This window comes from Habropoda laboriosa, unplaced genomic scaffold (assembly GCF_001263275.1).
Source record: "Habropoda laboriosa isolate 0110345459 unplaced genomic scaffold, ASM126327v1 scaffold2, whole genome shotgun sequence".
Lineage (NCBI taxonomy): Eukaryota > Metazoa > Arthropoda > Insecta > Hymenoptera > Apidae > Habropoda > Habropoda laboriosa.
In genome coordinates, this window is record NW_017100190.1 from 4549723 (window position 1) to 4574327 (window position 24605).

Genomic DNA, 24605 nt, shown 5'->3' on the forward strand with positions numbered 1-24605 from the left:
TATAAAAAGAAGATATCGCATTTTAATTGATCCTTCAACCGAAAAGTGCAGCGGCAACAACGTTGTAATTGAATTTGCACGTACAAATTGACGTCGTAACGAGACATAAAACATACACGTCAAAGTTTATTAAACAATCGATCGAACCGATTCCACGTGACAATGAACACACACAGACACGTAGCCAGGTTTATCGTTGGAACGGCCATTACGAGAGTAATTAATCGAGTACCACGAAGCCAGAGGCGCGATTAATTTGACGAAAGGCACGGGCAAACGGATTCGTCGGCTTAACAAACAGAGAGCCGCGGTGTTTTTCACGCGCGTTCCAACGTGTCGATCTCCTTTTTCCCCCTTGCCAGCCGTTTCGCTGCTCGATCGTTGGCCGATACCCAAAAAAGCGACCGCAAATGGAGAATCGATGGAACAACAAGCGCATTCATCGGACTCATTAATTCTGTAACTGCGTGGCAGGGGGAGGGGGCGCGTATCTTCCTCCGCGGCGATTTATCACCTTCTCGAGGAACGATATAAATAAATTGGAGCCCCTGGAATCGCCGTTACGTCGCAGTTTCTGCTATTCCCAAGTCTACTAACGTTGATAGAGAAGCGTAAAACGAATCATTTACACTTAAAAGATAATTTCTTCACGTCGGAAAAAGTGTTTTCAAAGGCAAATTGCTCGATTACTTTGCCGAGAGTGATAGATAACGTTCGAAGGAATGACATTTCGGTCCACCGCGAATTTCTTCATAAAGGTTCCCTTTTTTTGCAGCAGTTCATATTCCATCGCGAAAATTGTTCGTTTACACGGACGGAATGGGAAAAAAGAAAAAAGCCGAACGAAAAACGCAAAAAAAACAGCGCCCGCATTGACGGTATCCATCGTCGAAACTCAATTAAAAAGCTGAATTGCTACATCGTCCGAATAACTAATCGCGATGCTAAAAATCACTGGGCGTTGTTAAAATTCACAACAATTCCGCGTGCACCGGGGGAAATTGACAAACCGGGTGAAATTTTCCGAACGACGGCACGCGGCCAGCCGTCGTCGTATTAAAAGCCGTGAATTTTTTTTTCCGTCCCTCCCCCCCCGAGCTTACCATATGTTGTGCCGGATTTCCTCGACGTGGCCAATTAAACAATTTCTCCGCCACTCTGTTGCGTGTATACGCGAGATGGAAAAGAGAGAGAGAGAGAGGAAAGAACGGAGTAGAGTTTCGTTTGGATATAACGGACGAGAGAGGGTAAAAATTTTAAATTACACAAGAAATTGAATGTTTGAGAAAGGAAGAAAATTCGTTGGAGCACAACTTGAGGAGAACAGGACGAAATAGTTGTGCGGAAAAAAAAGTTGTACGATCGTTGCCCGTGAGGATTGCTTGGTTGCAAAGTTCGACGGCCACTCGTCAAACTTCCATAAATCTCTAACGAGAAGAGTTATAACTGGCGCTGGAGGTCCATTGTCCGATCGCGCGCTTTATCCTCGTCACCGGTTTCCTCTGCGAACGACTACGAATTTTCAATTTTCTCCCGCATTTTTCTCCCTTTTTTCCCACCCACTCGTTGTTGTTTCGCGTTTGGTCCGTCAATCCTGCGATCGTGGCTTTTGCAGAATCTGCAGCGTCGCGGGCGTACAGAGTCTGATTCCGGCGAGATGAACGATATTCCGAAACTCCCCCTCTGCTGGCTGCGTACCCGCGAAAATTCCATTTAAAACCTCTCGTTTTTTGTGTTTTCTTTTTTCGTCTTTTTTTAAGGAACCAAATTTCTAGTTTCGAGCTGTCAACGTTGAAAAATTGAATCCCCACCTATTCCTCTTTACATTCACGCGTGTGCTCTATGGTGTTTGAAGAGATTAAAATTTCGAACGACGTGCTATTCCGTGATTGACAGTCGAAGACAAGCAGACGAATGTAGGTAGAGAGAGAGAGAGAGAGAGAGAGAGAGGGTGGGAGATATTCGAGGAAGAATAGTCTTTTCTTGTAAAGCAGATACGGATTTACAGAGTGAAAAGGAGAACGCTCGTTTCCTCCGTTCGAGAGATCGGGGGATTTATCATCGTTTTATTGGGTCATTCCCGCGGACGTTAGCAAGACAATGCCCTTTGTTTCGCCTGGTTTTGTCCCGATTCGATCCGTCGTTGCCGACTGCCACGAGCGTTAGAGTTTTTAAAAGAGGCGCCTCGTCGAAGATCCGTGAGTGCATCCCGGAGTTGGTACGCGTTTCGTTTGATTTATGCGGTCGGCACAGTGACACCGTGATAAATGAGTACACTGGAAGCAGCGCGGGGGATGCCCCGGTGTGTATCGATTTCTGCGGTTCAATCCGGCCTCGGGTTCAATCATTTCGCAACGATGTTACCCGAGATAATCTGATTCGCGCGGTGAATTACATTTCGAATGTTCGATCGAATTTTTTTCTCCCCCGTGTAATTTTACGTGGAATAATTTAATACGCGCAGCGATCGGTGCTCGGATTTCGGTTGGTTTAGGAGTAGCGTTTAGCGTTCAGGTTAATGACGAGATCTCAGGATCGCGAAAGCTGATACTGACAGTCGTGGATCGTGGAACGTGATATCTGGACGATATTCCCGAGTCATTAGTATCGTGTTCATTAGTATTAGAGAGATTTTAGCTGGACCAGCTGGAATATCTAATAGCGCGTACCCTTTTGAACGTAACTCGGGCAATCTTGCAGCTTGAAGTTGGACACAAACCCCTGTTCAGAATTCAAAGGAACAAAGCGTCAAAGAACTGTAAGAGACACTCGTGAAGCAAGACAAGGTATTTCTTTGGACAGTCTACTTTAGAGACTGTTTCGAGGGTCCAGAGTCTTGGTCCAGTAGCTTGTTCTTCGACTCGTCACGTGGCATCTTACAGAGCATAGAGAAACATTCGACGACTAAATTCTCTTTAACCCTTTCGTTACTGTTGGCGCCTATAGGCGTTCTGAAAATTTATACTGTTGAAGCCTTTCGGTAGACTTCCATCTTAATTTAATACTTAACTTTATCCTTTACGCGCTTCCACCTTAATTTTATAATAATACAGCCAAAATAACTAATTTCGTAACCGTCGGTAAAAATTTGCCGCCAGTGATCCACGTTACCCATTAAAATCTTAACGAAAGGGTTAACCATACTCGATCGATTCACTTCTCAACCTCCTCACGTAAAATTAATACTCTCTGTGAGGTAGAAACAGCCTTCAACTGTCACTCTTAAGCGCCATTCGCACGATTTCAAATCTCCCGCCAAAATCACCGTTCGCCTCGATCGAAAAAATCGCGCCGGGATCCCGATTCACGAGCAACGGTAATTAGTATATTGAACGAGCAATCGGTACAGGAACGTTGCATCGAGGTAATCGAGTTGGAAACGACGCAAACCCCCTCCAGTAACGACGCATTCAATAATCCGAACGCGAAGCGGATTCCGCGAGCGTTCTCATTACAAGGCCGATGCGTGAGCGATAAATCGAGGGGGGCCTGGGTGGACGTTGAATCGGCGAAATACTTAGGCAATCGATTCGAGAGCGACGGGGAACGCGAGGCTGGGCGCCGACTAACGCGCCGTGTAAAATGAATAATTAATATATTCAAATGGAACACACTTAAACCGTGTCGCGGCGGACGTTTCCGCCGCGCGCGCACACGCGTCTCCGCCTGTCCAAATATCCATTACACGCATCCACGCCGGGACCCGTGACGTGTCTCATTTGAATTCGCACACCAAGACGTGTACGCGTTGCATCGCTTAGAAGTGTATACGTGTGTGTGTGTGTGTGTGTGTGAACGCGGTTACACGGACCGTGGAGCACTGTTCAATATATTCATATTCGAAGTTACATCTCCCAGCGGTGCTTCAATCTCGGCCTGGGAGATTGAACTGAGACGTCGAGCGAGCGTTCCTTGCAACGGAGTCGCTGGAAATATGTAATGACGCTGCTGGCTTCGTTTAGTTTTCGGCATGGGTTGAAAGTTTTTCGTGAAAATTCGAGTAGAGGGATTTCGGGTTTATCGAGATATTTGGCTGCCAAGTGGTATGTCGAAGGCAACGTCAGAAAGTGAAGGACTGTACTAATTTTTAGGCACTATTGATACAGTACCATCTTCACTTTCAAGCTTTTTTACGAGACTTTGTGTCATTTTCTCAAAGTTTTAGTTAACCACCGCGCGAGAAATTAAATAAACTTGCGAAGAACGCCTGGAAACTAAAGAAATTCTGCGAAGAGTACGCGTAAATAGTTATCTTTTATGCTAACGAGACTTTGTGTCATTTTCTCAAAGTTTTAGTTAACCACCGCGCGAGAAATTAAATAAACTTGTGAAGAACGCCTGGAAACTAAAGAAATTCTGCGAAGAGTACGCGTAAATAGTTATCTCTTATGCTGTATTTGGCTGTGTCGAATGTGACAAGTATAGCGATCGAGAGAAACTCGCGCGCGTTTGTGTCAATAGTGAAGGTACTTAGGGAAATTTGCATTTTTTCAATTCTTCCCTTATTTGTCGTGTTCAGCATCCCTCCTGCAGAAAGTAGATTTTTCGCCGGAAGTTCTGCAAAAGTTCCCCTTGAATGGGACGATAAAATCGAAGTCTGGGTGAATTTAACATGCAGAACGGCCAAGGAACGGAGAAGAGGTGGAGTATTTTGTAACAGGCCGAAAGCTACAGGGCTCGTTCGTACACCCCTGAAAGGAACGTTGTTACGCGGGTCCTCCTGCAAATAATCGTGAAACGGAAATGGAACGGATTACGGGCGGTAAAAAAAAATCTCATCTCCGCACCCTTTTATTTTCAACGTTAATACGTTGTTTCGCTTTTATTGCGCCGTTTATAGCGAACGCGGCAGACCTACGCGAACGTATTCGGTCAGAATTGACTTCGCTTCCGTATCCGTGAATTATTAAAGCTGGACTATCCTTTGATGTGTACGACCCTGGATATCTCCTGGACATGTTAGCGTGCACGATGGCTAATTGGGGATTGTTTGGAGACGTGTTTTGGGAGGGTAATCGTGTGTATTACCAAGCTGCACCGACGGGATCTCCCCGTTGTTGAAACACCTGTCATCCTTGAAAATTATGCGACTAATATTGCTCTCCTTGGGATTTAAATGGAAGATAAAAGGTACTCGGAGGTTTGCTCGGGAATAACGGAAAAAATACTCCTGAATAAGGAGATTATCGAGGTGAAAATTTGTAAATATGAAGATAAGGGGGAACTCTCAAGTGTAAGGCTTCGAGTTTCGAAACGAGACTTTTGTGTATAAACCTGTTTCATCTTCAGCTCTAAGTTGACGATCAGTGTTGTACGAGACGCGAAAGAGTAAACGTCGCGAAATTTAGCACTGAGACTTTCCGTATTTCAGAGCTTTAAAATTTCTTCTCCCCCAGACTTCCACAAGTGTAAACAAACTGATAAAAAAATGGTGAACCTCGTATGTTACAGATCACTAATCATCGTCGCGAATCATCGCGGGACACACACACGGACAGGAACGCAGCGATAACGGCCGCGTGTTGTCGGTGAGAGATTGACTAATCACGAACTAAGGCACACCGTGCCACGACGTTCGATCTTTTCAACAAGATCAACGTGGACGCGTCGCGCGATACCATTCCGGTGAATCGTTTTTACCTTTAAACAAATAGAATTCCCTTTTCGACCGATCGATCGATCGCGAGTATAGCGTGTCGGACTTGGACCGATGATCATCGAAGTGGATCAACGAAAGAATCGTGCAGAGAGGAGGACGGAGAAGAATCTCTAACTCATCGAGCCGTTACAAAGTGGGCCATTATTGTACAGTATATTATTTAGCCGGACGCTCTAGAGTGCGCGAGACGAGTCTTCAAGATTATTCCTAGTGTTCGTTGTCGCGTCGACGAGGAACATCCGACGGGAGAGTAATGGACGAAAAGGGAACGGTGAAACTAGCGAAGAGAAGCTGGTGCTGTTTGGAATGTTGCGTCGATAGGGTTTAGCAGAGATTTATCGCGTGTTGCGGGAGAACAGCGGCAAGCTTGTTGGCCAGGGAACGTTGATTGGAGAAACGGGTATTACGTAGACGATCGGTGAGTCACTTCGTCTTCTAATTACATATATTTCCTCCACTCGCGATACGGCAACACAAAAATCCTGGAAGATTCGTTTTCTCAAATGAAATCGCAACGGTCCTCGCCAAGGTTTCAAATCCTCGCCAACATTCCATAACCGATCGCCGTAAAATTCTTCTCGTATCGAAACTTCGCTCTCGGAATAAACTGCCCCTCGACGAATCAGAACCGCTCGATTATAATCGAAACATTCACGAAGTCGATCGTCTTCTCCGTCGGAAACTACTTGGACGACAATTGTCAAAGGGGATAGTTCTCGCCTAATTGAATCCTGATTCAATCTATACACGCTATTAGCCTCGCTCGTAACCCAGATACATCCCGGTGAAAACGTCACCGACTTTTCGACTCTCGAATAGTTGGCATAGTCGGTGGAACGTCGGTCGTTGGTCTAATTAATTAGCCTTCGCCCGGAGATTCTTTCGAGGCAGTTCTCTGCTCGCGTGAAAAATAATTGTTCTCGAATTACGGAACCAACGACTTGCGTTTCACCCAAGAGGTGACAAATCTCGACTATGGTTTTATCATCCGTTAAACGGTGTGATTCTTTTTACCAACGAAACAAAATAACTCCATCCGACTTCTGTTACTGCTCTACTTACCTCCTTTTTCCTCCCCTCCACTGATCTTATTTCTCCACCCTTTTGTCGTCTTCTTTTTCCCATCTTCCATTTGCGAACTCTATCTCTACCGATTTTCTTCCCCGGATGGCGGAAAGAAGCTGAAGTATTTCTGCTTGAAATACCAGGGTGAATTATTTGTGTGTACCACTTGCTCCTCCTGTGCTCTAGCCGAGCGGAAAAGGGAGAAAACACCGTGGCCCGTTTCGAGGCTCGAAAAAAGGAAGACGATCGCCGTGAAGAGAGGACTGTGGATAGTTGTATGCGGGGGAAGTTTCTCGGGCAGCAAAGCTCGGTGAACACGGGACGATCCGCTCGAACGAAAAGATGCATTCACCTCGTTTGACCGGCACGCGGAAGCGCCGCGACGCTTCGATTTACGTGGAACGCTCTATTCACGGCACGGGATTTTTCCTTCGAGCATATCGGTATTCTAAACGACCGATAGTTGACCAATCTTGTCGAGAGGACACTGTGCCGTATCTGGTTTCGAAGTGTTTTTAAATAACCCCCGCAAAAATTGATACTTTCCGGTCGATACGCATCGAAAGGGTTATTCCGAGAGTTTGCAGATTTTATTGTGGCTGCCTAATTATATTCTTTAGCTGTCGTGATACGAGAAAATTTTTTATGTAGAATTTAAATGGTTTCAAAGGGTGAATAAAATGGCAAAAATTGAAGGAAGTTTCGCATTTGATTTATAATTTTATAATCCAGTGTTAGTTTAAGATGTCTGCTGCAACATACAGTAGAAAAGAAAATGTTTACATTTATTTAAAAAACTCTTAGGTGACATTGAAAGATTTCGCTCTTCAAATTATTCAACTTTAAATACTTTAAAACTCATATCACCATAGTTAGAGAAGATAATTAGGTGGCTTGTTCATGATCTTTCACGGAGCATTCTTAATTGATCAAGGAGGAAATATAGAAATTAGAGAAACGAGGGACTTTCCGATCTCGCGAAACGTACTTTCGCGCAGAAAGGAGTGCAGAAAGGTTCGCAAAGTGTTTTCCCGAAGGAATCGAATGTACATACGTGTATTTACCAGCATTTTCACAGGATTCCATTTTATTTACACCATATATATCGATAAGGGGCGTCGAGATACACGCGCAGATTCGCGAAAATCGCGGCGTTATCCTATGTCAAGTGGCAGGGAAGAAGGGAACCGGTCCAATTCGAACTCTCTGCAAATGTACAAGCCCTTACCTTTTCCTTCTTCTTTCTTTCTCGCGTTTCTCTATCGTCGAACAAGTCGCTGTTCAAACGATGCAAACGTGCTCGATATCCAGCTCTACGAGAACAACGTAAGAGTGAATCTTCACGTCGCGATTTGCTCTTTTTCTCCACGTTCAAAGTCGCCAAATTTACCACCGACTTTCACGAAAATATTTTTTTCCTCTAATTTTTTCCTTCCTTTTCGTTCGATTCCTTGAAATCGCCGATAAAAGCTCGTCTCCAAGTGACTCAAGATAACTAAATCTTGCAACGAGATATTATCAAGCTACCGTTCGACGTTCAAACGAGAAATTGTTTTTCTGTTAAGTACAAAGTTTCCGCTAATTAACGAATTCCCGTGGAGATCGTTGAACGTCGCGGCAGAAAGCCGGGGTAATATCGATCTGGACCAGTTTCTTTCTTCCAGCCGAGAAGGAACAAGAGTGTACATCGTAGGAACGGGTACGAAGTTTCTCGATTTCCCGATACGAGTACGATCGAGGAGATCGCACGATACGATACACGCTGCGTCGACTCTGACCATTTTCCTTTTCACACCGTATAAAAGGGGGACAAGCGTGGCGAACGTGAGAAGGAACGTGGCCAGGATACGGGATCATCCGGTTTCCGGTGCGCGAAGAGAGAGAGAAAACAGAAAACGTATCAAAAAAGCGAAACTGACCGACGTGTTAGACGAAGGATTTTATCTATACATATTAAACGTGCACGATCTATGCATATTATAAATAGGCCCGATCGATCGCGATAAGATTATATTTTTATATGTACATATGTCGTTCCTTCTTGTTATCTTATTAAATATATCGACGAGGCGGTAGATAGAGACGAAGAACACTGCGATCGAGTAGCCTGTCTGATACGATACAGAAAAAAGGAGAGAGGAAAGAGGGAGAGAGCTCGATTCGAGGGTGAACGGGAAGCACCTCGAATTGCTTTACTCGATGAATGTTTCATAGGAAAACGGAAGCAGGTGGGGAGCACTGATTTTCGAGCTATCCGCCGAACTCTGTTGGGTACAATCGATATTAGTCGCATCTCAGACAGATAGAATGTAACTTGTTGCGCTGATTATTTCACCTGTTCTAATTTCAACGTGTAAATTCGTCGTATTTTCGAGTTTTCTGGATGATTTCGTGAAAATTCTGAAACGAGCTTGATTTTCAGTAGAAAGATCGTCTACTCTGCGGTAGATCCGTTCGATCGAACCTTTAATCACGACGAGACACGTTGTTTTTCTGTCTTCCCGCGGGAGAAGAGGACCACCGACAAAGGCGTGCTTTTGACAAAATTTAATCTTGTTACAAGATTCTTGGGGATGGCGGAAACACGAGAAATACGCGTTCACGCTAACGAGATTTCCGCAGGAAAGCCATAGATCCTTTGAACTGGCGCGATTAAATCTTGCACGGCTTTCGGAACTGACGTTTATTCGGCTGGTATGGTAAATTCGTATGGCATTTTTCACGCACAACGATCATCCGTCTCGTAGTCGAATAAAAATGCGAGAGGGGCCGGCTAGTGAAATAGTTTCATATGCAGCGGAAACAACGTGCCATCAGCGTTGTCCCATGCGCAATATAGTTCTTCGAGAGGCTTTCAGATGCAGGCGTATAACGAGAAATTAACGAACGACACTTCTCGAACGTCGAAAAAATTCATTCGTATTTTCATCTGGAATATCGGCCGAATATACAGAGTATCCCACTTATGACGAACTTCTGAATTAGTTTCGCTGCTGTTGAAAGCAGGAAAAAATGACTAAGAGGAGTTTATTTTATTTTTATGTCTCCAAAATGACCAAGAGGAGTTTATTCTTGAACGAAGCTATTCCAAAATCATCGATACTCTTTTGCATATTGACATTTTTTATGAGTCAACGTCGAGACTAATTCAACGACCTACGATATCATAACCATGAACAAAGAATGTGCAAAAAAATGACGACGAACTTGGAGTGACATCCAAGATGACTCTTCGATGGGAAGTTCCTTTTATGCAGTGAAAATAATTTAGACGCTCTTTACAAACGAGACACCCTGTACATGTAGGTTCTCGTTACATATAGACGGAATATATCGATCGTGCCCAATGATTCGACGGTGTACGCGGCTGATTGTACATAGAAAAATGAGCATTGTTCGGTAGAACGTGGGGGCAGGTTAAATAGGCCGGCATTAAGAGGACAGACGTGGGTGGTCCAGCCGAGTTTCGGGGCTTGTCACGCTCGTAATGAGATTATGTTTGCAATGCGGCAACACGATGCGACAGGAAATGTTACGCGCGACCCGACATCGCCCGAGAACTGGAGGAACTGTGTCACGGAGCTGGACAGAATTTCGTTTCGCCACGGACGATGAGTATTGTGATAATTTGGGAATCATAATGCGCTTGGACTGGGAAATTGTGTTACAACGGTTACACAGATGGCTTAGAGCTGGTTACGCGGGCTATTTCGCTACTGAGGACAGAAAATTCATGTTGTATCTCTTCTTATATATGTATATATATGGTAAATAGAAGATCAACAGATCCAAATTATCGAGACGATAATTTTTTGTTTTTTCCTTTGCGAAGAAAAATTTGTTACTTTTAACGAAGTTTCGACAGAGTTTTTCGGTACGGCTGAGAAGACAGTTTTTCCCCCCCCAATGGGATACTAATTTATAGAGTCACGACGCACTGAAATTCCGCTTCCATCAGGAGGCGAGAATACACAGCAGCGGGATGCATGCGTCAGGATTTGGCGAAATTGTGCTGTCAGCGGCGTGTCACGATCGCAGCCTCTCGGGTAACCTAAAAATCCCGAAAAATCCAACGCTCCGCGTAGCCAACCCGCAAAAAATGTCAGCTCTTTGCCATTCGTTGTCACATCGAACGGGTCACGTGGTTAAACACGTACCGTTCTAACGCGTTTCCTCTTCCGCTGTGCGTTTCAAACAACCACGCAGCGGCATGAAACATCTAATCGCTCTTTTTTACCCAGCTTGTGCGCGTACGGAAATATTCCATCTTTTATAAACTTAATAACACTTTTAACCTAAATTTTTCTCTCGTACAAGACTCGACATCTTTCGTCGACCGTTCGATTAATTCCTCTCCGAGGGAAATACCGGTTTGATTTAACAAACGACAGTGATCTCTCCCCGAAGAAAGTTCCACACGGGTGAGAATATAATTCGCCAGACATCGCACCGATTCGAAGACCGCAGAAACGCTTCTGACCGCGCGATATACGCGAACGAACTCGGTATTCGCAATAATACGGGGTGAAGAGACCGGTGCAGGAAGCACCTTTTGGTCAGATGCAATTGCACATTCTTCCCGCGGCGGCGGCCTGATCTTCCGGCTGCCGGTTGCATTCCACGGATGCGCTTCCTCTTACGGCAAGAATTTGGTCGCTATCGAGCCACCAATTTCTCGGCCCGCGCCCGTGTCGGGACACTCCACGAGTTTCCCCTCCCTGTCTTAACTGCTGCTAAAAGTAATTGGAAATTTTTCGCGATACGGGACACGTAAAAGGAACGACCGCTGGACAAATTTCTTCGTTCGAGACCCGAAAATCGGGGGATCGAGGATTTTCTTGCTTGAGATTGCGTCGGGATTGCTTTGATTTCGGTGACGATGGGAGCGAGGAATTTCTGGGGAATTAATTGAACGATCGGAGAAGGATTCTGAATAAAAATTTATGGAGGATTAGTGAACGAATTTCTTCGTTCGAGGCGAAATCAGTTCTTTGAGATTGTGTCAAAGTAGCTTCGATTTTGAAGGCAACGGGAACGAGGAATTTCTGGGGAATTAATTGAACGATCGGTGAAGGATTCTGAATAAAAATTTATAGAGGATCGATGGACGAATTTCTCCGTTTGAGATTCTGTTCAAGTAGCTTTGATTTTGAAGACAGTACGAAACGAGTGTAAGTTGAAAGATCAAGTCTGACAAAACTTTTAACTAAAAGTGCCCAGAATTCTGTTCTTAATTGGACAAAGTTTGCTTCCAAGTATCGCGTATTCTATCTTCGAATCATAACAGAATTTCCACTGTTTTATTTGCACCGTGCAGAGGTTCCCTTCTCCCTATTTCACTCCGTACACCTTCAACAGAAATTATACGGTGTGTACAGTTTAATTCGCTCACGAAACACCCGGGTCTTTTAATAATCTCGAGTACCGTGCAAAGAACGATACATTGTAAATTTCGTTCCGTTTAATTCGCAAGCTGCAGCAAGATTTCCACCCCTTCTCAGGGCGATATTTTCACGTCGAAGAGTGCATCGCGTGAACAATCGCGCGGATGTTCGTGCCGCTGCGTGCCGCAAAGGCGGCCATTGTACAGAGGGAACAGACGTTGAAACAATAGGGGATGAAAATGATATCGTTTGCTAAATTAAACCGGTATTTCCCCAAGAACGTAACAACCACGATATTGTAGCCGTGTTCTAATTTATACGAATGTATTTACTGTAACAGTTGATGCGTTCAGATGTTTAATTAACGACTCCCAGTTACGTTGTTTGCGCTTAGGAGGTATCGTTGAATGTGTGTTCCATTGTGTCTTTGGGAATATTCTAGCCAAAGTTTACAGCCGAGTACGTTCGGTAGTTTTCGCGTCTGGTTTCTCATATCATAAACTAGCGATCTGCTCTACGGAACGAACGCGGCTATGGCCGATCATTCGATCTACGATTTATTCCTTGTTACACCCTATCGTTACTGATCTTTACAAATTTTCCTGTGGTCTATCTTCGACGTATGGTAATTACACGGAAAAATATAGAGTCTTTATTCACGAATTTCTTGCTCAATATATCCAAATTCGAGGATAGACCGTCGTTGTCGGCGAAAGAACGAAACGAAATCGTCGAAAGTGTTCTCCCGCCTGTCCGTTGTAACGAGGAACGAAAGAACGCGAGAGAGAATTGGAAAGAAAGAGTTATACACCTCTATGACCTAGCGAGATAAGTTGTATAGCTGTTTATATATAAAAAAGAGAGAGAGAGAGAGAGAAACCGTACTACGATACGATAAGTTACATAATACCTTAAAAGTCCCTCGCACTTATCGACATCACCGCTGTAAAAAGAAAACGAAGAAAACGAAAAAAAGCCAAAAAAAAAAAAAAACGTTAAAGAATCTCGACGAAACGTAAATTCGACGCGTCCACGCCGCTGAACGCGTGCCATCGTTCGTCGTTTGCGAAAGGAGGAGAGAACAAAAGAAGAGGAGAGCGAGAAGAAAGGCGAGGAGAGAAAAAATGAGACGAGCTCCAGAGGCGGGGATAAATTACGGGGACGGCTGGACGCGTCCGCTCGCGAAGCTGTATATGTAAAGCAATTGTGAGTTATTAAATAAACGAATTGAAAGCACCATTCTGGCCGACATTCCCTCGGGACACGGGCCGTTTTCACTGGATTCGGGCAAAAATAATTTCGCGCGCCGGCTTGGTATCATTACCGCGGTGACAATTACCGGGGATTTGGCGAGGGAAGAGGAGGAGGAGGAGGAGAGAGAGAGAAAAAATAGCTCTGGCCGAAAATTGTTTCGTTTCGACCTCCTCGCGCGGTGAAAGAATAGCCTCATTCTCGTTTCTTGCGATTTCTGCTTGATCGTCGAGGTCGAGAATTACTTAACGAGAGAAAGTTTATTTCTCTACCGATGCACTCTTACCTGGGGAGTATTAAATCAGGTAAGTGAGTAATTAAATTATCCTACAATTTCGACTAGCAACGTAAGTATGTACGCTCTGTCCAATTTAAGAGTAACCTCGCTCTCGGGTCGATTTTCGTCCGTTCTGCGCATAGACAGAGAGCGTAGCAGAGGGTGAGACGGAGAAAAACGTAGGCGGTTTGGACGTTCTAGCCCTGCCTTAGGCACGTCCCATGCGCGAAGCGAGGTTATTCTTAAATTGGACAGAGTATAGAATTGTTTCCTACGTTATACCGATCGATAGATCGAGGAGCCAAGCGAGGAACGTGGTACAAGTTTACAGCCCTATTTTTTCCTTCTCTTCACTTTTCACGTTAAAACGAGGTGAAGTCAGCTTCAGCAGAAGAGTGCTTAAGAGCAGACGGTATAAAAGGGGTTGAACGCACAATGTCAAAACTCCGAAGCGGCGCGCCGGCTGGATTTTACCGGGTGGAACACGGCAGCGTGCTCCTTTGAAATGCGTTTATTTAAGTGTATTTGATTAATATAGCTAGCGGACGATCGCGACAGCGCATCCTACGACCGGGACGAAACTTGGTGCAGATTCAACATGGAACTCGGTGCACATTCAACAACTATGCAAACTGCGCCCGAGTGGACGAGGAATGATAAATATTCCACGACTAGGTATTAGTTAATGAATGAAATAGGAGAAGAGATTCCGTGGCTGAGTATTGTTCGACGAAATCTTCCTCCGCTTTTCTCCCGACCCGGAGAACCTCGTCCGTGTTCCTCGTCCAATTCTCCACCGTGTTATCTTGTTTCTCTCTCCGGCGTAAAATTCTATTAATTACGATTTGTTAAAGTGCAACGGTGATTCGATAATCTCCTATGCGAAACCTCGTTTAATACGCAATACGTTAAACCTCTGCCTTGTTATTGCTCGTGCAATTAGCATCGTAACGATGAATCGTTACGATGAAATATAAGCTCGAACGAGCGAGAGGAGGGAACCGATTCGAAGGAAAATCAACGAGTACTTGGAATTATCCTGGACGATTACGTATACATAATCTGATTATCCCGTGTCGACTTTATTTAAACGTAATAACGAGCCAGTTTTAGCCGCGCCTGTTCAATCGATAATCGTGAAAGATCGAGGAAACTTGGGAGAGTGAGAGAGAAGGGAGAAGAAATAAAACGAGCCACGCAGCGTGCCACCATTCAGGATCAGGATAATCGTTTCCAACGGGATAATCCGACTGTAATGTGCTTTCGCGATTCATGGCCGATGATAAAAGTGTGTGTGATACACGGCCGACACCGTGGCAGCCGGCTTCCAGCATGGAAAACACGCTATTTAACATCGAATTAACCGCTTAACGCGAACACGCGTATTAGCGATTCGCGAAGATTAATCGCACGCGTCGTACACTTTTAAACACCGTGGGAGCTTTCAATTTCCCGCGCGATTAAACCTTCATTCGATCTTCCGCGAACGGCAAAAGCGATCTCGTTCCCTCTGTTTTTTTTACATTTCTCTCTCCGTTTATAATATCTGATCTAAATATAGTTTCCACCGCTAGCCGAGTGAATCGAATCTTCTCGTTCGATATTGGAAATTAACAGGCGGGGCGGAACCTTCCTATCAACCGTAGGAATTTCTCCTCCGCGGGGTGGGGAAAAAGTGTTATTCGAGGAAAAAGGAATTTTCAACGAGCAATTTTAAACGGATGGTAATTTCGCCGTGGAAACTGCTCCAAGTAGAATAGCCCCGTCTATGGTCAGACGCGGGCACGTATAGGATACGATACCACGGGGTATTCGTACTGTGTAAAACTGTTAAGGCTAGAATTCAGTTTAAATTCAGCGATTAATGGACTGTTGATGGAAATTATTGCCGCGCAACGCGCCGCTGGTTATTCCGGTTCGAAACTTCCAACGACCCACCTTGACCAATGAAATATACGCGGTCGGGGGCTGAGGGAATTTCGAAGCGAGGATAGGAGAACCGCGCTGCCGCGAATAAAACTAAAGGTGGCCAAGCGGTTGGTTGAAGCGCGTAAATGGCATTATATCGACTTCGTTTAAATTCCGGCACGGAATGCCTGCGTGTAAAGAAACATCCGGAGGAGAACGGTGGGGAAAATAGGAAAAATCTCCGAGGCTAGAATTAAATCTGCAGCGTTCGATGCGTTCGATTTCTCTCTTCTTTTTTTTTTCGTCGCGTTTCGTTTTCCAATCCCACTCCCTCCCTCTTTGGTATCTTTTTTCCCAGCGACGACTGTTGTGTACCGCGTAACGCTATAAAAAAATTTATGATCATTCCGGAGGAAATGGAGGGATAAAAGCGGTGAACGTCCACCGATCGACCGTCGCAAAAGTGACACCCGGGAAAATTTACCTGTGACCGATAAAGAATTCTGGGAATAACTGAATAGAATATTCAAAGAGTTATAGTTCGGGTGTGTGTGTTTTTTTTTTTTTGCGCAGAGATGAACGTGTGTATGTTTTATGGAGGGAAAAAGAGGAACGATAGGAGCCTCGGAGAATCTTACGAAACCTCGAACGACTTGGTTCGAAGACGTGGAAAAGTTTATGGGAATCGGCAACGAATCTCGCGATCCTTTTCGTTCGCTCGTGATTTCGAGTTGTTCAGCGAGAAGATAAACTGCCGATCGATGCGTTCTGCTCGTCCAAGGATTTATACCCGCATGGAATGGTTCATTCTCTTTTTTTCTTTTCCTTTTTTTTTGTAACGCCTGATTCGAGTGTTTGTTCAGCGAGAACCGAACGATTTGTCCACGAACGATCGATAGATGTACGTTCTTGTAGCGTCGCAGTATCGTTACTACTTCTGTTACGTTCCTCTGGAATATTTGTTACTGCAGCCCCGGTTATATACTTCCGTAATTTTCCGGCAAACAATGGATTTGACGTACGTCGAGCTCTTTAATTTTAGTTTCGAAAGTACCGCGACCGGTTTTAATCTCGTACGCGGAAATTTTGACACGAGTCCCTTTACACACGTATCGTTCGATGGAATTGCAGGGGAAACGGGCGGAGCTTTAGAGCACTGTAACGCGACTAATTGCAACAGAACGCTATAAAGAAGGAAATACTGCGTCGAACGATGCAGTCATCTCGAATCGAAAAGCTTCGTGCGTACACTCGAACCTGGCTCGCTGTATTTTCTCAGAGAGCTAACTAAAAGTCATAGATTTCTGTTCGATTCTTTGGATCGCCGGCGAACCATGAAATTCAATGAACGACCAGTCGAACGGTGAAACCCATTCGATGCATTTGCTGTAACACGGAGAACATAAAATTTGCATTATCCGTTGCTCTATTTTATGTGACAGATGCTTTCGACAGATTTTCAATTAAACTCTTCGGCATAAATTTCAAAAAAGTATATTTACGAAGGAGAACGACTTTTTGCACAAATTTTTCTGTCGTTTCCATGCAGCTTTCGCGATATAGATAAAATTGCATTATCGTTACTGTTGCATTCTCCATATATCAAACATGTGTCTGTTCTAAAAAAAGGACTAATTCATCATTCGACGTGTGAAGAGTTCGTGGAAGAGCCGCTCCTTCGATTCGAAACCGAATGGATTTTTTTCTCCCAGAGCAACGAATCTCTATCTATGCCGGTGATCGTTCACTTGGCGCGAATTAACGCCTCACGGCCAATTACGCGATAGATACAGCACGAGGCCATCTCACGGGGATGAATTTTCACGCGGTCGCTTTCGTCGCTCTTCGATTCCGTATTTTTTACCGCTTAAATCCGCTCCGCGAATTCCATTTCGCTCCGCCTACCTTCTCGTTTCTCTCTCTCTCTCTTCTTTTCTTTTAGTCCACCGACCGAGAAATTTTCGGCGGCACGCGATCGCGACGCGCTGATTCCGGAAACGCGCGACAAACGCGAGGGACAGAAGGCGAAATGAAAATCTCCCTTTGACGCGCACACCGTGAATGAAGTCCGCGGTAACGAGTATACGTACTCCTTGTTTCCCCTTGTACTTTGCGCCACGATGCTGCTTCGCTGCCGTGATAATACACGTCGAGTTTGAAAATTATGATTTGCTGGGCCGGATTATATTCTGACGAATGCGCGCTGTTTCCTGTTCAGATCTGCCGAGTATAATAACGAGATAACGGCCTGTGTAAGGAAGACTAATGGATACGTGGTATTTTCTAACAAAGATTTAATCCTTTCGTTGCTGCTGTTAGCCTACTTAGGAAAAAGACGAATTCAGCCGATAAACCAGTGGTTCGAAAGGTACACGAATTCTTTCACTCGTAACGTCGGTCAATTGAGAATCTTGTAAGATAAGATTCTGTTGAATTTACAAAGACTAGCTTAGAAAATACAGGAACGATTCGGGGAACGTAATACGTCGGATTTCTCGAGGATCGAGGCAATTGTTGGACATGTTATTAATATTAATGCCGAGACGGATTTCCGTTGATTTGAAATGTAGAACGAAGGATAGCGGTAGAGTGAGATAATACTTCTATAAGCGGAATATATTAATTTCCGCGGGAACACGCGGAGCGCGCGTTTGCGGTGAATAAATTTTCAAACTGGCCGTCCCGCGTACCGAAACTTTGTTACACGAACGAAGTTTTGAGCCTGCTCGACGCTTTTTACCAACCTCGTGATTTCCCCTGGTCTCTCCTATCCTTTTCGTCAACCGAAATTTTCCCACCTCGATGTATCCCGCTCGTTCGCTCGATCTCTCTCTCGTTTCAACAGCTTTGACGATCGTTAACCTCGCGTTTCACGCTTCCCTTCGCTCGTTGATTTTTCGACTATGGCAATTCAACTATCTGCCGATAAAATCGTGGCTTTAACGGATGATTAATGACGACAGAAGGAGAACTGTACGGCCCGCGTTCGTAAATAGCACGAAGCAACGGTCAATTTGTCGTGAAAAGAATTTATAGACGTATTCGAGGATCCGTGGTGAGATAGAAAGTGGATGGTTCTATTCCGCTGGGGGAGAAAAGAGAGAGAGAGAGAGAGGGAGGTAAATTTGTCGATTCAGGTAGAAAGTCCTCGAGTTTATAGTCTCTTGACATAAATCTCCCTTATCTTGAATCTAAGCCACACCTACCCTTGATCATTTATAGTCTAACAGAAATCAAAGTACACTCTGTGCTACTCTTTTACTTACCCTCTTGAATATTTTCACCGGCGAGAAGTGCGGTCTACGCCTCTGTTCCTGGAGGAGGTATAAAATCTTCGGGATCGAGGCTTTAAACCTTGCTGAAATTCATGGACCTCGTGGGAGTGTCCAGTGTACAGAGTGACCCAACCACGTTCCTGTATTTCACGTTGGTTAGCGAAACGTGACTGTTACTTGAATCGAGGCTGGATTAGGCAGAGTTTATACGTTCGCTTAAATTTCGGAAATGTATTCTTTTCTTCGGTATATTCAAACTTCTTAACTGGGGAAGACGAGTTAACTCGTCATTGGTTCATCAACACTTAGAACACAATAGTTTATTTGTACAATTTTGCCTGGGTTAAATATGAAATACATCATAGTCACATTTGCAAAATGAAAAAGGAAATAATTAGTTATTGCTCAGGCGTACCGACGACCGAACAATACATCGGCCTTTTTCCGTAGGAAACAGTATTTGTGAAGAGAAGTCTTAGGCCCGTCAATTGCTTTATTACTCTAAACCACATAAAACAGAGTAATCTCATGTACACAGCAATATAACAAATCTAACAACAATTTCCCCACTTCCACACCATCAGACAGACACCCCTCAAGCATCCCGAAAAATCCAATCACCACACACTTCCACCACCTCCTCCACATTCACACCACCAATCACAACACACACCTAGTTAATAAAAGAGCGAACATAGACACTCCGAAGACAGAACTCGTTTAACTTTCGACTTTAGTGGAACTCTCCGGACATTAGTTTGTCGGGAGAGAGCGACGCGAAATATATATTGTAATATTTTGTGCCGCATCGGTTATAGTTTGTATTCATTTTTAATTACACACTAGAGAGACTCAATTTCTGTTTGAGAAGTGAACTCAGTTACCGAGTTAAAATCAACGAAATTAAAATAGGTAAATGTATTCATACCAGTTTCTAAAATATATACGTATAGCTATTTGGACGCAAGTCTTTGTGTTCGTGGTACCGGAAGCGTTCGGAAGCTCCACGAAGATCCTGGAACACGCGGGGTCGCTTGTACGTCTGGAAAATCTGATTCGAAAGGGTGGAAACGGACTCGCGAAGTACGTCCATCATGCCGTGTTGCCGTCGAAGTAAATCGCGGAAATATATGCCCGCGATTTATCTGGCATTCACCGCCGAGGGAAAAAAGGAAATTCACCTTCGTAGAAATTGAAACGAATGTTGGCTCATTAATTGCGAGTAACGTGGCAGCGAAATAATTTATCGGCGAGATTAGGTAGCATCCTGTGGATCCGTTTCGCGACAAGAAGACAATTCTCCGCGACAGGCGTAGCAGAAACCGAATGAACGTGGATTTATGCTGCCGCTGACCGGATAAAAATGGAATCGCTCGTTTCTGAGGGAAATGTACCGAAAAAAATGTAGAATTCTTCTGCGTTCTTAATATTTTCAATCTGTTCTAGTCAGACGCTTCGATTTCGTCCCAAATATCGTTTTTCCGATGAATAATACATTTTGCAACGATCTAGGAATGTTCAGAAGTGATATGACTTACAAAAAAATGATTTTTTTCTGGGTCAGATGCATCAATTTCGTGCTAAATATAATTTTTTCAATAAGTAATACATTTTGCAACGATTTGAGAATGTTCAGAAATGAAATAATTTACAAAAAAATGATTTCCCCTCGATAAGATGCATCGATTTCGTCCCAAATATTTTGCAACGATCTAAGAATGTTCGAAAGCAATATAACTTACAAAAAAATGATTTCCCCTCAATCAGATGCATCGATTGTTGATTTGGTTTTAATAATATGTTGTGAGTGATGGCGTGACTGTCGTGTGTTTGTTTTGAATTTGTGTGAACGTTCAAGGATAGAGGTGATCTATGGCTGATACTCGAATCGACTCGAGATTGGGGAAACAGTCAGTGTCCTAGAGAGAAGCAGCGAGTAAACAGTAGAACCGCGTTGTTAATGATAACTCGGTCACATGCATCAATTTCGTGCCAAGTATAATTTTTTCAATAAGTAATACATTTTGCAACGATTTGAAAATGTTCAGAAATGGAATAATTTACAAAAAAATGATTTCCCTTCGATAAGATGCATCGATTTCGTCCCAAATATTTTGCAACGATCTAAGAATGTTCAAAAGTGAAGTAACTTACAAAAAAATGATTTTTCCTCGATCGCATGCATCAATTTCGTCCCAAATATAATTTTTTCAATAAGTAATACATTTTGCAACGATTTGAGAATGTTCAGAAATGGAATAATTTACAAAAAAATGATTTCCCCTCGATAAGATGCATCGATTTCGTCCCAAATATTTTGCAACGATCTAAGAATGTTCGAAAGCAATATAACTTACAAAAAAATGATTTCCCCTCAATCAGATGCATCGATTGTTGATTTGGTTTTAATAATATGTTGTGAGTGATGGCGTGACTGTCGTGTGTTTGTTTTGAATTTGTGTGAACGTTCAAGGATAGAGGTGATCTATGGCTGATACTCGAATCGACTCGAGATTGGGGAAACAGTCAGTGTCCTAGAGAGAAGCAGCGAGTAAACAGTAGAACCGCGTTGTTAATGATAACAAAGACTGCGAGAGCATATAAAAGAGAAGGAATAAGAGAGTCTTTATCGTTATTGTGCAATTATTATTATAAAATATATTCGTATTAAACTTTCTACCACGTGTGATTCACCCACATCGATTTCGTCCCGAAGATCATTTCTCCGATAAATAACACCACACTTAGCAACGATCTAAGAGAACGTTCGCAAGTGACATAACTGTTAAAAAGAGAAATGATTTCCTCTCGGAGAGAGAGAGAAAAGAGAGTGAACTGCACTCGACAGTGTTTGAGCCACTTTAAACCGGCACGTAGGCGTGAAAGGAAATCGCGTTGCATGAAGCCACTTATTGAAGCATCGACTTCCGTCCGCGGTTCCCTTCTCTATCGAAATCGAATCGATCCCGAAGCACCCGCGCCGCGAGTGTAGAACAAAAGAGTGCATCGAGCACGCCGCGAATGAAGCACTGCGCCGCTCGCGCCGTAAAATCTTATCGGGCCACGCGGATGCTCTTGCTTCTGTATCTCGTGTCGCACGTATCGGCAGTTCTCGAACGAGAGAAAAAAATGGGACCAGCGCCATTCTGTCCGCCACCTCGATATGCGACGTCGTAAGAAAAACGGGGCCAAAGGAGGGCTGCTTCCGGTGACCATAAACCAGGGAAGATAGTGGATAGAGCGTGATTGGAATGACTATTGCCTTCTTCTAGTTGTCGTCCTAAGGAAACTGAGAGGAAACGTTCGATTTTTATGCAACGTCAAATGTTTCACGGAATATCAGAATGTAGAATTTTAATACGATTTGATAAATCACAGAACGTGACGTATCCAGATGTGTTTTATTTCTCTCGTAGACGTACGTGTGTACTTGTGGAAACGTATGTGCATATCTTTATAGGGGATATCAATGTTCCCTTTGAAAGTTAAATCGAGATCTCCGCTCAACCTCCACCGGTATTAAAATAACCTATATACATAGACTGTCTGCGCGTTTTCTATGCTTTATTATACCGCTGTCTGTTTCACGTTGAATAACGATAAGAGAAGTGAAATATTCATAGGTTCGAATAAATGGTCCCGCGATGCGTGTTAATATTCATGTTATAGGGATATCCGCCTATTATCATTCGCATTCTTTACCGGCGAACAGGTGTCGCATGACTGCTCGAACAAGAAGCGAAGTGCACTTGGCCCCATTTAGGTCAGTTCTTACGTATCGACCGGATGCGAAATATGGTTCACGCCACGAGCCGTTGCATTACTGCAAATTTAGCGAACTTTAAAGAGCCGTGATCGATTTTCCCCGGGGGAAAATTGGTGTCAAAACGATTATAATTAAAAAAAAAAAGGAGGGAAGAAAGGAAGAAACGTTCTTCGCGTTATGTTCAATGAAAGCAAAACTAGAATGCGTGGAATTGCAAGCTACACTTATTCTCCGGTGAAATACAAAGACGAGGAGTAAAGAGAAGAAATAACACGGTAGAATTGGACACTACTTAAACGAGCGAATTTAATTTAATTCCTTTCAGTGAAGCCGGGTCGGCGATCTTTTTACAAGAGAGTCCTTTCTGTGCACTGATACGTCGCAACCTGAATTTCTAGTCGCGACGACGGTATTGGATTTGATTGAGGTCCCAGCCTTTGATGTTCGCGGATCCTTTCCTTGATTACGAGCCGCGCGTGTGTCTGTACGATCCTCCGTGTGTTCTTCACCGATCGAACATTGTCGTAACGCAATACCGCGACAGGGGAGATTGCTTCGTTCGATGGTTGCATTTTCCGCCATGATAATCCGTTGAGAAATATTAATCCTCGTTCTCGGAGCCACGTTTCAAAGCCGCGACGTCGAAGAGGGACGTGGCGAGACGTGATAATTAAAGAAAATAGGAAAAATATTAATCTTCGAGGTTTCGAACAGAACTGCGTGTATCGAGATAGAGCGATTCCGTTCACGATCTTTCACGAGGAATTCCATCGAGCCAGTTTTATTCCCGGTACGGTTGGACGTTTGATGAAACGGGAGTGCGGCCAGGTCGATCCACGGAAATTTCCGTTGCACGGAAACACCTGCGGCGAATTCGGGAGACCGTCGAACAGAACTAATGTTGCCGGGCAATTTGTAACGAGGCTGGGCGCGTGCAGCCAATTCAGAACGTGAGACAGCGGATCCCCGCGTCAGAGCGCAGATAAATTACTTTGTTTTGGCGGCGAAGAACCACAGCCTGGGGCTCGCAGACATCAATATCAACGACTGATGAGTTATCCCTCGCAGCTCTCCTATCTGCAATGTCGGCTCCGATTCTGGCCCATCGTCCCCCTTCAAAATTACCGAAATCCATCGAGCTGCTCTGGCAAAAGGATCGAGACAAATAGAGATCGGTAAATTCAGGTACAATCGACGTACCGACAAAAGAGAAGGGAGGAATTAAATGTTTGCTGTATCGGTGTATCTCGAGTTTCGTTAATTTCACACAAAGAGAAGGGAAGATTTGCTTGGGGGAGAGGAAAAGTTTGAAAGTAAGTATACACGATGTAGCGGAAAGTTTGTAACGCATCGTATGCAAAAGAACCACACCGGCAACTTTCTACGATGCAATTCTCATTTCCTTTGTCTGTAAATCAGACCTCTAACCCGGAGAGGTTTCAAATTTTATTGTTCTAGCCCACGGCTGAAGACGCGGACGGTTATCCTCCGTGGCACCACCGCGTGTACACACTTTCCGTCGTTTTGTTTGCCCCTACGAAGATTCTTGAACGCCGCGCGGAAAGTTCGAATTGCGGTGAAACTCATTTCACGTTGTCCAGAAGCTCGAGGGCCGCCTGAAACTTGCCTGTTCAACGGCTAATCTCTCTTTCATCGATGTAAACTGCTTTCTGCAACCTTGTGACTTGATCCAATTACGTCTTGCCTATATTGCGCTCAAGAAAAGAGAAAAATTAATTAAAAAAAGGACATTGACATCGGGTCATTTTACATCAGGTCAGCTTTTAATTTGATAAGAAAAACGAATTTGTTTTCTTAGTAAGGCCATTACGTCGTCGCTGTAGAATTTCCTTAGATTTCTATGGGGTGACCTAATATTAATTCGGTGTTTCTAGCGCCGTCGATTAATTTTTTTCACTGATAACACAAGTTTTTTGGACACATCCTGGCTCGATATCCTGCAATTGTCACCGTACATTATTACCCCGCTGGATTCTTGATAGCGGTATTTTTCTTCGGC